Below are 18377 nucleotides of genomic sequence, written 5' to 3' on the forward strand. Positions count from 1 at the left end.
GTGATAATTTAAGGGAAATTGATAACACTAGTTTACAGCATTTTTGAACTCGGTAAGCTGATGATCATTTTTAGTGTAGAATCATGCCCTGAGTTCGAAAACGTGAAGGAAAAAAAATACTGTATGAAATAAATTTTTACTGTAACTGCCTAACATCAATTGTTTCTAATGTACGTAGAGAAAGATTTTTTTAAATTGATATTTCCTGACTGTAAAATACAAATTTTTATTATATTTTGGAAATTTTGCTGAAATTTAAGGAGATGGTCAATATAATCACCAGTATCTCGAATCCCACTAATTTGTTGCGAAAATTGTGTACAGATGATCTAAACATATTATATTCAGCTTTCTATTTATGCAATAAGATTGAAAATTCGTTGACTTTAACGCAAAATATTTTAATTTTAGTAAATTTTATATTTTTAAAACTGTAGAGCTTGATTTTCAGGAAAAACTCAAAAACTGTTCTACTTAATATTTTTTGAAGCACGATCTAGATATCAGAACATTTTTTTTTCTGTTCGGGTGAGCCACTGCGACCAGTATTTTGATCTTTTGTGGCATTACCCGTATCCTTAGTATTTAGTGCATGTCGTACTACTCCATTGTCATTGAGAGGCAATGAAGCATCGATTTCTGTACAGTTCCTGTTTTGTTATCCCAGAGGTGCAAGAAAACGATTACGATGAAAAGGTCCCGTTATCATAGAGATTTAAATCCCAGTGGAAGAGCGCCCCTAATCAAACACAATCCATTCGAATTCTGAGAAAAACAAAACGGTGGTACTGATATTTATCCATGCATCGGAACTCTAGCCCCATCCATGTCCTGCTTCTAGTTTAGTCCCAGGACAACATAGAAAAACCCGGGACTTTAGGCTAGTTGCAAAACTCTGTCAAATTAGAGAATGTGTCCTGCAATAAGAATGCACGTGAGTCCTTGGATTACTAGAACTTAACAAGTCCTTGATAGGTTAGTACGCAATTGGATACGTGAAGCATGTTTGTTTTCCTAACATCAAGTGTAGTCTCGGGTGGGCAAAGTCCGATTCTTTAACTATCAGCAAGGCAGAATAAATGCAATTTTAGAAACTGTCACCAGTAACAAGGACTTTGTATCGTGAATCCTTATTACCAAAACACATTACCCCAACTTGACAAACCGGATGTCACTAGGGTTCGGTTTGGTAGATCTTGAATCGTAACGCAACACATAAAGGCGATCTACCTACGTTACGGGCTCCGTTAAAGATCGAACATATTTTAAACCCCTTCAACCATTCATCCATCAGCACGGGTCGCCTGACACCTTGGATTGGGGTTCCCTGTTTAGTGGATTTTTACCCTATTTTAGAACATAATTATGCATCCAAAAATTTGGTCGTTAATAGAAGTTCATGAATTTCGTTTTTTTTTGTAAACTAGTGTAATTGATTGAATTTTACATGACATATTATGTAATTTTTTTTAAACCTAGCATTCCATCTATGTGCATGATATTGTTTTCACGCTGCATAGTGGTTCCATTTGTTCAGGGAAGCGGTCATAAATAATTTTCTTTATGTTTTGAAGGGCAGAATCATTATTAATGAGCAGAAATAGCATGTTATGACTAAAAAGGATATTCCAGTACGTTTTCTTAAACATCACTTGAAAAATATTAACTTTTGACATTTTTATTAATGATTATGAAATATCATTTAAAAAAACCTTCATTTTGCACAAAAATAAGAAATCAAATATTTTTAATTATTATGAAGAGTGAGTCGAATTATATCATTTTCTGCTGAGTATAACAAGTTGAAACATGTACCACACGACAGTATCATAATACATTCTTGCGAGAAGTATCAGTATTAGCGTTACAATTGTGATTTTATTAGTAGGTGTTATTTCTGCTGTAATAAAAAAATATATGAAATTGAAGATTTTTCCTCAGAAATTTCATGGTTGAAATACAGAAAAATCATCACAAACCCAATTTTGTAGTTAAACATACTACAGTATCAAATAACCAATAGAAATAATTTTGAAATAATAGCACAATAGTGAAATTACAGTATCAATTACTTCTTTAATTGCAAGATTTTAAACAAATATTCGAGATTATTTCAAAACCGGAAATTTCAAAACCGTAAACATAATGCCTTACACTGTTATATGTCATACGATTCATGGGCCTGCGTTTTGAAGTATTCAAATATTTCTAGTCGTATTTGTTTCTAGTATTTGCATTGAAAATGCTATCCAGTGAAGAAGTACGTAGAATTTTAATCAAAAGTAGCTCTAACCCTGCCTGCAATAGTATCAAATAAATCAATTCGAATATTTAAATTTAACGTAAATAAATTGATCAAATACTTAGTTTGGGAAGAGACTATGAAGAATTATTAAACAAATCAAAGTTTGTTTTCAAACAAAGTATCCCTCAATTATTGTAAAAAGCGATGAAATATCTCCTGTAAAATTTTCAGTTATTTTGATACACATTTCAGACAGTGGCAGATGTTCTAGTTTATAATGTATGACTATATAACTATATAATTATAACTAGTATTTAATTTTGTAGTTATTTTGATACATATTTTTTTAATAAAAAATAAAGGATAACTTCTAATACATCCTGCAAACTTGTGTGCAGATATTTGCAGTTACAAACTTCACAGATTGATTTTACTACTCAAATCTGATCATTCTATGGCTGACAATTGATTAAATGTGGTTGAGAACATGTTGCAATGTTAACTTTTATTATATAGGGAATCGCGCCACTTGGGCGGTGGCTTCTATATTCGTCTGTTTTTCACTATTCAAATGTGAACCAATTGACACAACTTTTGGAATGTGGTGAGATAGGTATAGTATCTACCCGTGTACAACATTTCAAGTCAATTGGTTCAAAATTGACTGAGTTATAGTGGAAAACAGACGAATATAGAAGCCACCGCCTAAGTGGCGCGATACCCTATATATTCTATGGGTAAAATTATGTGCATATTACTCACATCCCCATAGGTCAAAATGCATCCACTTCCACTTCTTGGTGCTTTGAATTTGAAAGATAAACACCTATTCTGATTCTCTGCGTTGAAAATCATTTGAAAATCCATTGGGTTTTAATATACGAAGACGCGGTATACAACTCAGAAGTCATGTAATTTTTCGAGAGATTTTGAGAAAGTCAAATTGCATAACAGTACCCATGCTCTCAATCGAAATATGCAACAGAAACTTACATAAAAATCCCTTTTTGCATTATTGGGAGCATCATTGATATATAAAAATTATACAAACTCATGAATTAGAGAATCAATTTTTGGCCTATGGCGGTTCTACTGTGCACTGAATTTGACAAATATTTTTCTCATTGTGTTGCGCTGAAATCCCATATTAAGGCGAAACTGGAAGCATTTCCTCATTGTTTTGGTTTTTAATTTTTTTTACAAATTAACGAAGCAATATTTTCAAAATCGGTTTTCGTACACATGTAGAGTATGGATCAAGGTATCTCCTGATTTTTTTTCCAGGTGGAAAATGTTTTTAGTTTTTACAAAAACCATTTTTTTTGTTAAATTTTGATTAAAAATGGTTTCTGCAAAAACTAAAAACATTTTCCATCTCAAAAAAAAATCTGGAGATACCTTGATCCATACTCTACATGTGCACGAAAACCGATTTTGAAAATAATACTTCGTTATTTTATAAAAAATCGAAAACTAAAAAGTGAGGAAATGGATCCAGTTTCGCCTTAAGTTCTACGTTTTTGCTTATAAATCGAACAATTTCAGGTGTATACTATTATTATATATCAAGTTACCCATTAAAAATAACCTTTCGAGACGTTCACCATTTGGATCCTAAAAGTGCAGCACGATCTTGCTGTGAACGGAGGGTGAGGTTTTCGTGATAGTGTTGTACTTTTTTACAACGTACCGCGCGCACTAAAAAGTAAAGTTTGATGCTTCCGTGGATAAGTTCAGAGTGAAATCAGCATTTGAGATATATCGGGGCTAGTTGAAATGTCCATCGAAGCTTTGGAAATGGCAACATTTTCTTTTGTTCTGTACAACAAGCATCTATTACAACTGTGAAAGTGCTCATGTTTAAACATACTAGAAAGGCAGCATCCATTTATTACGTAACGCTGAAATTTACATTTTTCGACCCCCTCCCCATCCGTAACGCTTTCTTGTATGAAAACCCTAAAATTGTTGTATGGACCATAACGCTTGGCCGTACTCCCCCCCTCCCCTTAGACCGTAACGCCAAAGATGAGAAGCTGGTTTTCTCTCAGTGGGGTCGTTACGCCAAGAAGAAAAAGAAATAGATTTACTTCTATTATTTTCCTTTGAAATGTTTGCATGATTTCGTTCAGCAACCACTAACACTACTGATACATTTTGTATCACCTTCCCCCAGTCTGGTGATGAATCTCATGATGGTATACGCCGAGAGGTAGAAGTGAAAAAGTTTCGCATCTCCTCCGCGCTCTGCTACAATCGGCTATGGAAATTGTCTACTCTTTACCCTCTGCCAGATCCGATGTGGTGTGGCTGGCTTACAGCACGATGTAGAACCCATGCTGCTTACTGTGACCGTGCTGCTAACAATCAGCCTGGTTCTCTTCTGCAGGCAGGGATGCCGAAACAATTTGAATGTTTTCAGTGTAAACTTGTTGTAAAAAGATAATGATCGAATCAACATAGTACATATGCAATATCTTGTGGATCGAATAATATCTGTCTTTTAAGAAATTAATTAGGGTAATTCGCTAATTGTTGAACACTACCCAAATGTTGACCAGTTTCTGAAAATTTTATTATGAATTGTTATGTTGGTTCGACTGTGATTGGAGATCAGAGATAGTTTCGGCTTTGCAGTCTTGTTTTAGTGGAACAAACTATTTAATTTTGTCCGACGTTTCGACATCAACGTAAACGTATGATGTAAATGCATATACATGTGTGTCACGATATTGCTTCAATTAAGTTACAAAATTATACATATTTTACGTCAAAAATATTAACTGAAAATTTTATACCGCTGATGATACGAAAACCGCTCATTTTTTAAAATTAATTTTAAGAAATTGCTGTTTCAAAATAAGCTTTGCGGGCAAATCGACCACAAATATCTAAAGCACACCATAGTTACAAGAACTGGAAGGATGTCCTTAACAGTTTAACATAGTTTAAAATCACATTTTCGTTGTTATTTAATTTGAAAAAAAAAAAAAATGTTTCTTATCACACTATCATTATGCATCCATGATCCAGTTGTTGAACACTGGCATAACCTACGATGTTAGCATGACTGCCAAATTTTTTTTTAACTTTACCTAACCGTGCATTTTATGGGGTTTCAAGGGCGTTCCAGGGATGTTCCAGGGGTGTTCCAACGGGCTTCAGGAAGGTTCCAGTGGTTTTCAATGGGTTTCAATGGCGTTCCAGAGGTGTTCAAGAGGGATTCAGAGTGTTAAGGGGGTCCCAGGAGTATTTCAAGGCGTTCCAAAAGGTTCAGGAGCAACCCACGGGTTTTCAAGGGATTTCTGGCTCGTTCCATGAGTGTTCTTCGGGTTGAGTGGGTCCCATGGGTTTCCAGGAGTGTTTCATGGGCTTTTAAATGCGTACTTTTCTTCTATCGTTTTGGCTTCTAATTAAGGACATATGTGAGCGAATCCAAAGATGGCCGTCACAATGGCTGCCTTGCAAATACCGAAAACACGGATCTAGTCATCTAAACAACAAATGGAGCAGAAAAAGCAATGAGTATGCCTGCTCACTCATGGTAAACATTGAGTAGTATTTTCGTTTTCGGGTATTTTGGGGATGACGAGGACGGTGCTCTCGAAAATGCGAGGCAAAAATGCACCTGGACGCGCTCCCATTTCACCTTAAATCTTTTCAGCCATTTTTGCATCTAGTCATGTTTAAAACAATTTCAGTCCACTAGAGCTCTCTTCAAATGAGCGATCCCTTGTCATTTAAATGAATTGTCACTAGTTGTGACTAGCTCCAAACACGAAAAACCGGGAAAAATTCCGCCAGAGTGAAAAAAATATCGGATGTCAGGTCAAAGTCGGGTCAAATTTTATCAAACGTTGGACCACTGTTGGGCCCACATCGAAAAACTGTAGGGTCTATGTTGGGTTAGGTGCCCAAAATAAAAACGGGTGAATGATAGGTTTATGTCGGGCTATACGTCATCAATTACGAACATTAGGATGAGCTAGCTTAAGGAAGCGTTCAACATTTGGGTTACAGACTTCCCATACAAATGTTCTCTTTTCTCTTAGAAAATGGAATTTAATGGAATACAAATTCAATGGGCAGTATAAGGGATAAGTAGATCTAGACGTTCACTGGATATTTTTCAACTAAAATGGAATTATGCACGGAAAAACAAACGAAAATCGAAATGCCAGTACTAACCGTTCAACAATTGGCGAATTACCCTATTTTAAAGCAACAGTATGCATTAAATTATCGATGAATTAGTTTTGATAGTGTTAAGGTAAGGTATAGCCTGCTTAAAACCTTCAAACACCAATAAAAGCAATAGTAGAGCAAATGTATTGATTCAGCGGCATCAGACCCGGTAACGAATTAAGGACAACGATTGGAAAGTCGGATCTTGGAACGTGAGAACTTTGAACGTATCTGCACGTGTTGAGCTCCTGGCTCGTGAACTGCAGAATGTCGCGTCGATGTTAATGTTGCAGCTATCCAGGAGATGCGCTGGTCCAAAGCTGGAGAACGCGAATTCCGAGCGGTGGATCCCATCGCCAACACTTCATTCAAGTATCACATCTACTACAGGGTCGGCGATAAGGCACAATGTGAAGCTGGCTTCAAAGTGATCGTGAAGCAGATGAAGCGAGTTATTCGGTGGAAGCCAATAAGCGACCGAATCTTTGTGTTAAGGATGAGGGGAAAATTCTTCAACTGCAACCTGATCAGCATCTATGCGCCAACGAACGATAAACCCGATGACATGAAGGGTGAGTTCTACATATGAGAACCCTCATAAGGCCTACGGAGAGTGCCCAAAACAAGATGACAAAATAGTCTTTGGAGATGCTAATGCGCAGATCTATAGAGGAAGTTTGCTTCGACCTGTCATTATAACGGAAAGCCTTCATTCCGTTACCAACGTTAATGGTCTGCGCCTTGTGACATTCGCTGCTGCTAGAGGGATAGCAATCAGCATTACCTACTTCGCACGTAACAATTTCCGAAAACACACCTGGTGACACCCGAGTGGTGACATTTGCTCCCAGATAGAGGGGCACCAGACCCCTCTTTCATTCCGCTCTTTCTCGTGTTGATGAAAGAGGATGAATGAGAAAAAAGAAAAAGTTAGCAACGCCAATGGGAATGTCAACGAGTGACAAACGAAAAGAATGCCACCAGAAGTCGAATGCTAGTGGTCGGTATAGGGTAATACGAGGAGCAGAGAAACGAATCCACCGCAATAAAAAACGGCAGTGCGAAAAGAGTGGGATTGCTGAAGTGCAGGAAAGTATGGACAGGAACGATATGCGAAGGATTTATGCAACTGTTAATGGTGCGCGGCACAAGACTGCGCCTGAGCCCGCCATGTGCAATGACCGGGAAGGAAATTTGCTGACAGACAAAATACTTCGAAGATTTGTTGAATGGTAGCGGTGAAGAACAAGGAGCACCTAGGAACAGGATTACCATAATTTTTTTTTCTGTTATTTATTTAAAGGCTCATTCGTGCAGAGCACATTACGGAGCCAACTTCGGTTATTGTATTACATTTTGTTTTACAATTATTCTTACAAATAAACGTTACTTTGAGCTTTTGCGGGCAGCCTTCTTTGGACGCAGCATCTCCGTGGATCCAGACGCTGCAAACTGGGCCCGGCGTTCACTCGCTTGATGTTTAGTAACCGCTTCTTTTATCGAGGTCATCATTTTCACAAGACCTTGCTCCTGCATCCTATATCTTTGCTCCGCTTCTTCTGCTTCCTCGGTCCTCTGTTGTTCCGCTACTGTTTCTTGTGTGTCCTCTTCTTCAATCAATTCCTCCTCAATGATATCGTTTTCTACAGAACCCGTTTCATCCAACAACGATACTACTCCGGATTCAACCACTCCCGCATAAGATAGTTCCTCATTTCTCTTCTCTTTCTGTTTCCAAACCTTCCGTTGCGGGCAAGAGTCTTTTCGATGCCCTTCCATGTTGCACGCGAAACACCGATTCTTAAGCCCATCGTAAAATATCCTCGCCCTCCAGTTGTTGATTTCCAGGGATGCTGGGATATCCTTTCCGATGTCTATGTACACACCGCGCACTCCAGTTTGTACATGGTCGAGTCCAAGGCCGACTGGGAATTTCTCTCTCACTACGTTTTCCACTTTTCCAAATTCACCAAGTGCCAGTGATATGGTGTTGTCCGGTAATTCCGGGGGCAAATCAAACACTCGCACGTACGAAATTATTCTTCCCGCAATAGACATGCACACTAGCGTGGTTCAAAAAATCGTTTTTGCTCCACACCGCTTATTCGATTCCTATTCAGATTATATGCCTTCTCCCAAAATTTGAGCTCATTTGGTTTTTTATTTATTTATTTATTTATTTATTTATTTATTTATTTATTTATTTATTTATTTATTTAGCTATCGATAACTAATTAATGAGGCGTCCGATTTAAATGCGGTCTTCGGCAAAGTTGTAGCTGATAGAGTAGCCTAGGATTACCAAGGGTCGACTAACCCACTAGGGCACCTGGGGAAATCCTACGGTGAATCGAATGAAAAACATCGTTTTCCCATAGTAATTCCCATACAAGCTTTGGAGGGCTTGTGCAGTCTCAATTTTCAACCAAATGAGCTCAAATTTTGGGAGAAGGCATATAATCTGGTTAGGAATCGAATAAGCGGTGTGGAGCAAAAACGATTTTTTGAACCACGCTAATGCACACTTCCACGATAGCGCCACTGAAGTAGGCGAACTTAAGCCGTTCCTCATTCCGTTGCAATACATCCTCGAAGGCGTCCGATGATTTCAATTTGATGCAAACTGATTTATCCCGTGGCATTTTGTAAATCGTTTCAAGTTGCGTTTGGTCCAAATTCAACTTTTTTATGAAATCCGCAATCTCTTCCCAGGAAGGAGGTACTGCTCCTACGGGGAATCGAAATTGTACCGTGTTGCAAATCATTGCCTTCGACATATTCTGCAACAGTCCAGCCGCAAAGCGAACAAAAGAGTTCGAGCACCGACACTTGTTAGCACAAAACCACCGTTGCGTTGTTACAATCAATGCCAACCGCAGAGTGGTCTGCTGCTACGTCTGTTTTTGACGGAGGCACAAGATAAACTGAGGATTACCATAATGGATGACAGTGGAACCACCAACACTGGATGAGGTTAAAAAGACCCTTAAGGCGAAACTGGAAGCATTTCCTCATTTTTTGGTTCTTGATTTTTTTTATTAAATAACGAAGCAATATTTTCAAAATCGGTATACGTGCACATGTAGAGTGTGGATCAGGGTATCTTCTGATTTTTTTACGTGGTAGAAAATGTTTTTCGTTTTTGCAGAAACAATTTTTGAACAAAATTTCACTAAAAAATGGTTTCTGCAAAAAACGAAAAACATTTTCTAGCGCGTAAAAATATCAGAAGATACCCTGATCCATACTCTACATGTGCACGAAAAGGGATTTTAAAAATATTGCTTCGTTATTAAATAAAAAATCGAAAACTAAAAAAATAGGAAATGCTTCCAGTTTCGCCTTAAGGAGCTGAAAAACAGCAAGGCTGATGAGAAAAACGAGATCCCGGTCGAACTTCATAAGCACGGAAACGATCAGCTACATCAATCAATCCACCTGATTCTTGTAAAGATTTGGAAGGATGGTCTCATATTTATGCCCAATCTACAAGAAACGGCACAGACTAGAGCGCACAGTGACTGATTCCGTCATTTTAGCGCGCTTAATTAATAACTTTGTAACTATGACTTTTAGTGCTATGGTGTCTTCGAGAAAGTTTTTCGCTATAATAAGGAGCTTCTTTTCAACTATTGTTAAAAATGATCAATCCCCCTAAAAGTGCGATAAAAAAATTATTTTTTGCATTTTTGAAGATACACGGTTGGTGTCTTCACAAAAGTTGTAGAAAATGTTATTTGGAGCAACTTTGCCAAAGACGCCAAGTTTGTAACTTTGTTACTTTTCAAGATACGTTACGTTTTTTATCATCAGCCCCTTGAAAAAGGTTTCTGCGCAATAACTTTAGAATAATTGATTCTACATTTTTCTGGTGTTCTACAAAGTTATAGATAATGGTAAAACACATAACTTTGCCGGACACGACATCCCGCTAATTTCAAAAATAAAAAAAGTTATAACGGTTTTTGTAGTTTTTTGGATCGTATTTCAAGCATATATAACCTAGCTACACTAAATTCTGTTTTTACGCGATGGATGCGTTCGCGCAAAAAAAGATCGTGTAAAAAAAGTTCGCGTAACATCGAGAATTCGCGCAAAAAAAAAAATCCAAAGGAAACTTTTTTTACGCGATTTGCCCTCCGCAAATGACCAAAATCGCGTAAAAAAAAGTCGCGTAACTTCGAGAAACTCGCGTAAAAAAAGTCGTGCAAAATAAAATCGCGTAAGAATATATAGAAAGGATTGTGGTGCATTCTGGAGCATTCATGAAGTACGTTTCATGAACACTTACCATCTACTTCTATTTTCTGACTAACTGGCAGTGCTGCACGTAGTCCACGAAAAGAACGCATAAAGTGTTACTTTTTTTGTCAGATCACGATTAAATAGCACCTTACTGTTAAGTACAATGAGATTTATTATTAGCTTTAATTATTGTAGACATGTACTAGAGGGAGCGTTCACAAAATATGTCACGCGCAAGTTTAGAATTTGAGAAAAAATGGCACTCCGTTCGCTCTTTTCGTGGACTACATGCAGCACTGTGAGTTAGTAAGAAAATATAAGTAGATGGTAAGTATTCGTATAACGTACTTCATGAATGCTTCAGAATGCACCACAATCCTTTCTATTCATTCACACACACACGTACAATAACAATAAAAATGCAAGTTGCCATGAACTCTCAAATAAATATGTTGAAGATATGAATAAATCCCATATAAAAGTAACATAGATGGTTGAAAGTTTCTGTACACAAACCATCTTACAGTCTCTTACAGTTTGATGGTTTTGGCTTTCTAAGAAAGGCAATTACTTGTATATTCACATGCGTAAAAGGAAATTTGCATATAATTGCCTATAGCTAGGTTATAGATGCTTGAAATATGGCCCAAAAAACTACAACATCCGTTATAACTATTTTATTTTTGAAATTAGCGGGATGTCGTGTTCCGCAAAGTTATGTATTTTACCATTATCTATAATTTTGTAGAACATCAGAAAAATGTAGAATCAATTCTTCGAAAGTTATTACGCAAAAACCCTTTTCAAGGGGCTGATGATAAAAAACGTAACGTATCTTGAAAAGTAACGGAGTTACAAACTTGGCGTCTTTGGCAGGGATTGATCATTCTTTACAATAGTTCAAAAGAAGCTCCTTCACGGTGCCCCCACAGACCGTTATTATAAAATAAAAATGTCCATCAAAACTAAGTTCAGGGATCGAATCCTGGTGCCATTCTGCACCTCTGGGCAAATTTTTAAAATAATCCCTAGGAGGAATCTCGAGAAATCTCGATTTGATGTTTTATACTAAGAAATTTCAAAGAAATCCATGTTCAGATTGGACAATATCGCTTAAATATCTACACAAACTTTCCCTAAAGTGTTCAAAGTTGTTTCAAACCCGTATTTATTTAATAACGTTACTTCAATTAACATATTTACTACTCATCATTTGGCAGTGTACAAAAGTCAGAAAAAAATATGTAAAAAACGTTGCTTGTCATGTGTGCTTTTGATTACCAACGTTAGGGTTAGAAAAACTGGAGTAGGTCTTTGAAGGCAGCACGGTTTTCAATCATAATAGTCGAAAACAAATTTATACTTTTTTTCGATATTGCTTAGCTGTTCAAAATAGGGGCGCTCAGTGTTTAGTAATTGTATTGTTCCTTGCTGTAAATGTATCGCTCCTATATCGGGCGAGTATGACACATAATCGATCCGATGACCGTAAGAACGTGGCCAGCGCCGTCATTGGTTCTCTGTGCAACTTCAATTGCTCTGGTCAATCACGGAGTAGCAACTACGGTGTGTACGATTATCTTTGATTTGCTTTGCCTAGAATGTTGAACATTTTTTTGAATGAAAAGCGCTACATATTCTTGCACATGAACACTAGAAAATTACTGAGAAATATGTGTTAAATAAAGATCTAATACTACACCAATTTTGGAAGAACAGGAAACTACGACGTATATGTAATAACATCCGTGTCCAATGGGAAAATATAAAAAAATGCAAAAACTCTAGTTCTTGTATACTTTTTGAGTTTCATTTTGGTCCCATATAAACTGTGCAAAATATCAGGTCGATCGGGAATACTATTTTTTTGCGCCCGTTATTCCTAGTTTTTCAGACGATTTTATGAGAAAATTTACTTCTTCAATGAAAATCGCTTGGGGTCACCCCTTGGTCCCTAAAAATAATTCGATGAATGATTTCTGTAGCAAACTTCACGATGAATTAGACCGCAAAGCGATGCGAAGTACATGGAAAAAAGTTATGAAGCCTTACCCGATCGATAAAATGACGAGATTTTATTATTTATTGTTATTCCTTACATGTTAAACAGCGTTTCCATGCTATTCGGTTTTCAGTCAATAACTTTTTCCACATATCTTAGATCCCTTTGTGTTCTTCGGAGGGCTGGTTCCTCGTAATATAGTAAACATGTTGTAGAATTAGGGAAAATTTTAATGCATAACACTGGGATGTGTAATATGTTCATAAAACAATAGGGAAAAATCGCTTTTTAATGCTTACGTTAAAACCGATGCATGGCTTGGAAAATAGTTATTTATGTAACGAGTTGCAAAAAGATGCTGTTGTTTGTTTGTTTTATTAACGACCCTTTAATCAGAAATGATCATTCGGGTCGGAATACGAATTCATTAAACATAATAAAATTCAATTATACATTATTTACTACAGTTCCGTCGTCTTCCTCTTTCGATGCTACGTTGTATCCAGCTAAGCCATGCGTCCGTATCATTGCGATCGGGTTCGGGCTCGGACTCGTCATCATTCCATTGGGTACCGCTCATTTCGAAATCTGGTGTGCACTCTCCTCGCTGCGATTGTTCCACTTTGCGAAAAAATGTATTAATAATTATTTGTGTAACAAGTTGCAAAAAGTTGATTTTTCAGCACGAGTCGTACATTTATCCAACGAGGCTTGCCGAGTTGGATATTTACGACGATTGCTGTAAAAATCGAGTTCTGCACCGAGTTGCGTACAACGTTTTTTGCAAGTTCATAAATTACCGCTTGAGGATAGTTTTCAACAAACTGCACACTGATGTTCAATGAACATTGTTCATAGCCATGTTTAAGAAGATCTGATCATTGCAGGTTATACTGTGCAGTTGTCACAATTTTTCATAACTGCGTCCAGGAAGCATCAAGAAGTTGATCGAAACTGAAAACAGTGCTGTAATGGTTCATTACGCAACGCAAATCAGTGCTGTAATGAATCATTACAGCACTGTTAATTTGGTGTGGGAAAGTAGGCCTTTACCTGTCAGATTTGCGTGAGGTAAAACAGCCTATTACGATGAGAAATTGCAAAAAAAAAAATTTATGCAATGATTTTTTTCATAATGCAACCCATTTGAGTTGCATAATGTTCATAATGCAACTCAATTGAGTTGCATTATGAAAATTATACAACTATTTTTCATTATGCAACTTATTTCAGTTGCATAATGAAGCAGTTCGGAAAAATTGGCCTTTATTATACCAAAACGAGTTATATAAAATGTTAATTATGATACTGAATTGCATAAACATATTTATGTCAGTTTAGTCAGTTAATTGAGTTGGGTGAGTAGTAAATATGTATAATAAAAGTTGCGTTGGTAAATATATACTGATTTGAAACAACTTTGAATACTTTGGGGACATTTTTTGTAGGTATTTAAGCGATATTGTTGAATCTGAACATGGATTTCTTTGAAATTACTTAGTATAAAACATCAAATCGAGATTTCTCGAGATTCTTCCTAGGGATTATTTTAAAAATTTGCCCAGAGGTGCAGAATGGCACCAGTATTCGACCCCTGAGCTTAGTTTTGATGGACATTTTTATTTTATAATAAGGGTCTGTGGGGGCACCGTGTCCTTATTATAGCGATAAACTTTCTCGAAGACACCATGACGCTAAACGTCATAGTTAAAAAGTTATTAATTAAGCGCGCTAAAATGACGAAATCAGCCACTGTGGAGCGTGACAATTACAGAGAGATTACCCTTTTAGATTAGGCATGTCGCGTGTACTGTTCAACAGACTGAGATTTCTTGAGGAGTCCTTCGTCGGCGAATACCAGGCTGGTTTCCGTGAGGGCCGATCAACGACGGATCAAATGTTTAACCCGCGGATGATCCTAGATAAATTTCGGGAATATAATTTAACACTCATAATCTGTTCTTTGGTTTTAAAGCAGCGTTCGACTCAGTGAAAAGAAATGAGCTTTTACAAATAATATCAGAGCATGGTTTTCCGGCGAAACTAATTAGGCTGATACGCGCAATGTTGAATGGATCAAAATCAAATATTCGGATCGCAAACGAAGTGTATAAATACCTCGTTTGTGACCTTTAATGGTTTGAAGCAAGGAGATGCTCTTTCAAATTTACTGTTCCACATTGCACTCGAAAGAGCGATTAAATAGGAGATCTGGCGTGCAGAGGAATGGCACTATCATCGGTTGCACATGCTCCGCGGTTTTGTGGATGATATTGAACAAATCGGCATCGATCATAGAGCAGTGGAGAAAGCTGTATGCCCCTCTAAAGAGAGAGACAGCGAGGACAGGCTTGACGTATCTGGGGTTGACGATTAACTCTCTGATAGGGGGGCCTCCATCTGCCCGGTCCTTACCTTGACCCCTTTCCAACCACGGTCTCGATTCCAACTAAATAGACCGACGTCACAACAATAATGCCAGGATGTTCTCCACGCGGCCACTTCTTTGATATAAGGGTCGATTTCGATCGCAGGGCACCATGATGATCTACGTAGCCGACTCCGAATCCTTGGAACACCTCTTGTATTGCGTCTGAACTAGCCATATTGTTCGTGCGTACGTGCCATCTCCTCTGTAGCTCAAAGACAATGTGGATGATAGCTAATAAATCGGCATTCCAGCCAAACTCGTCGTTTAACATCCACTGGACAAGATTGTCCGGAGTTGTCCTCCCCGCCATGTGGCAAGCATGCGGTCACGCATTGTGGGAAAACGCGGATACACTCAAACCTCCATTTAGGTAGGATCCATTTAGGTAAAATCTATTTAGGTCCCTCCATTTAGGTAACGTTACCTAAATGGAATTTGATTGTGTTCAAATCAGTTGGAGTACTTAAGATTATGTATAAGACTGGTTTATGGGAAAGAAGTAGTGAGTGGTGTTAGGGTGTGGGTATGGGGGGAGGGGGGTGCAATGTTGCCCCCTAAACACCCCCCCCCCTCCTCATGCAGTGTTGAAAAGTGCCAGTATCCAGTGTCATTTCTAGCTGAAAATGAGATAATCAACCATCCATCCATCATTCCATTGATATCAGCTCCAGCATTGATGACGTCAAACCCGACATCAACCTATCATTCACCTGTTTTTATTTTGGCCACGGAACCCAATATAGTCTCAACAGTTATTCGATGTTGGTCCAACAATGGCCCAACATACGATAAAAATTGACCCGACTTTGACTCGACATTCAATAATGTTTCAGTCTGGCGGAATTTTTCAGGGTTTTTCGCAAGGTTTTTTGTGTTTCGTGCCCAGCTAGTCATTTGAATGACAATTCTGATCTAAGACCCTCCAAAACCCCCGAAAACGCCCCTGAAGCCCCTCCCCTCCTGAAACTCATCGAAAGCCATCTGAAACTCCGCATGATCTCCTTTAAATCTCCTAGTAACTCTCCCTTGTTGAACTTCTTTGCAACCTTGTAATCCATTTAGGTAATAAACTGAATCCATTTAGGTAATGAATCCATTTAGGTAAAAATTCTATTTAGGCAGTCCCGACTCATTACCTAAATGGAGGTTTCAGTGTACACAGACAAAAAGGCCGAAATGTTGTAAATACTGTCGGAAGCAATAATGGCCTTATGGGATCTCCGTCTATCCCCTTAGCCCTTCAATTTTAATAATTGTGGAAATGCTCAAAGAACACCAAGTTGAAAAGTGGCAGGCCAAGTTCCAGTGGGAAGATAGAGCCATAAAGAAAAAGAAGTACTTTCCAGCTTACCACGTGCGCTGAGCTGCCGTTCTAACTATGGACGAGGCGACACTAGCCAGAAGCTTGCACTTACACCGCAGAGCACGCTTAGGGACTTTGCTAGAGCCTCATCGGTGGCCTTCTACGGTAGGAGGCCAAGAATTACGATCATGACGCGGAAATAGCCTATCGATGATCCCCACTAACATCTCTGGATACTGCTCTATAGAAGCCATTACACCTCTTGTCTTGGCCATCACGATTCTGTAGGAATCAGCTCACGGATTCGCATTGGTACTCTGACAGAGTTGAGGGTCTCTTTGCATGGCCTTGGCAGGCGTTTTTGCATGCCCTAATTCACTCACGGCCGGCGTCATATTACTCGATAGGAAATTAACTGATTCTAGCTTTTTCTCTGCTTGCCTACCTGAGATGCTCAAAGCTGACCCCGTGGTATCCGCACAACTACTGCATCAATTATTCTGCAACATAAATATGGGAAACCACGACATTTCCGGCCGACTGGATGTAAGGCGTCTTAGTAAAGGTACCCAAAAAGGGTGACCTGACTGTATGCGATAATTGGCGGGGCATCATGTTACTGTGTATCGTTCTCAAAGTCCTTTGCAAAGTGATCCTTATCCGGATACAGGAGAAGATTGACGCAACTCTCCGACGGCAGCAAGCAGTGTGGGCCATATTGTCACGCTCCGTATCATTCTGGAGCAAGTCAATGAATTCCAAGAGTCTCTCTACCTGGTGTTCATTGATTACGAAAAAGCTTTCGACCGTCTCAATCACGGAAACATGTGGGAAGCCCTCAGGCGCAAGGGTGTCCCTTAGAAAATCATCGGCCTCATTGAAGCACAGTACAGAGCATTTTCGTGCAGAGTACTTCACAACGGTGTTTTGTCCGATCCCATCCGGGTCGTTGCTGGGGTGAGGCAAGGATGTATACTATCACCGCTACTGTTCCTCATCGTAATCGACGAGATCCTGGTAGGTGCGATTGACCGTGAACCAAATCGTGGATTGCTGTGGCAACCCATTACTATGGAGCACCTAAATGACTTCGAACTGGCTGATGATGTTGCTCTCCTAGCTCAACGGCGCTCTGATATGCAGAGCAAGCTCGATGATCTTGCCAATCGCTCCTCAGCGGCAGGTCTTACCATCAACGTCAACAAGACCAAATGCGTTGGATGTAAACACGGTCTACCCATTCAGCTTTACGGTAGCTGGGCAACCAGTGGAGAATGTTGAAAGCTTCCAATATCTTGGTAGCCAAATGGCGGCCGATGGCGGCACCAAGATCGACATAGGTGCACGGATCAAGAAGGCGAGGGCTGCTTTTGCGAGTTTAAGAAATGTATGGAAAAGCAACCAGATTAGTCGACGCACTAAAATTTGAATTTTCAACTCGAACGTGAAATCTGTGCTGCTATACGCCAGTGAAACCTGGTGTGTATCAGTGGAGAACATTCAACGGCTGCAGGTCTTCATCTATAGATGCCTGCGGTAAATAATTCGTGCATGGTGGCCTCACAATTGGATCTCCAACGTGGAGCTCTATCGTCGATGTCATCAAAAGCCGATAGCGACAGAAATTCGGGAGGGAAAGTGCAGGTGAGTCGGCCACACTCTACGCAGGGGCGGAAACGAATTCTGCAAACAATCGTTAGACTGGAACCCAGCATGAGATCGCAGCAGAGGCAGACCCAGAGGCTCATGGCGGCGCAGCCTCAATAACGAAATCAAGTAAGTCGACAGAAATTTGACCTGGCCACAGGTCAAGGCGATGGCTGGCAATCGCCCAGGATGGCAATCTTTCAATTCGGCCCTCTGCACCACCGTGGGTGCCCAGGACTGAAATCTACCTGATTTGTCCTGCAAATTCGGTCCAATGTATTACGTACAGATAAGTTTATAGAATCGGGTCTGTCGCTTG

General features: G+C 39.0%; 1 protein-coding gene across 1 annotated transcript in view; it reads left to right on the plus strand.

Moving 5' to 3' along the window:
- LOC109412949 (serine/threonine-protein kinase S6KL) overlaps window positions 1–18377 on the plus strand; it is a 102325-nt gene that overhangs the window by 50101 nt on the left and 33847 nt on the right. The window lies entirely within an intron of this gene.

Source organism: Aedes albopictus, chromosome 1 (genome assembly GCF_035046485.1).
Source record: "Aedes albopictus strain Foshan chromosome 1, AalbF5, whole genome shotgun sequence".
In the NCBI taxonomy this organism is placed as follows: Eukaryota; Metazoa; Arthropoda; class Insecta; order Diptera; family Culicidae; genus Aedes; species Aedes albopictus.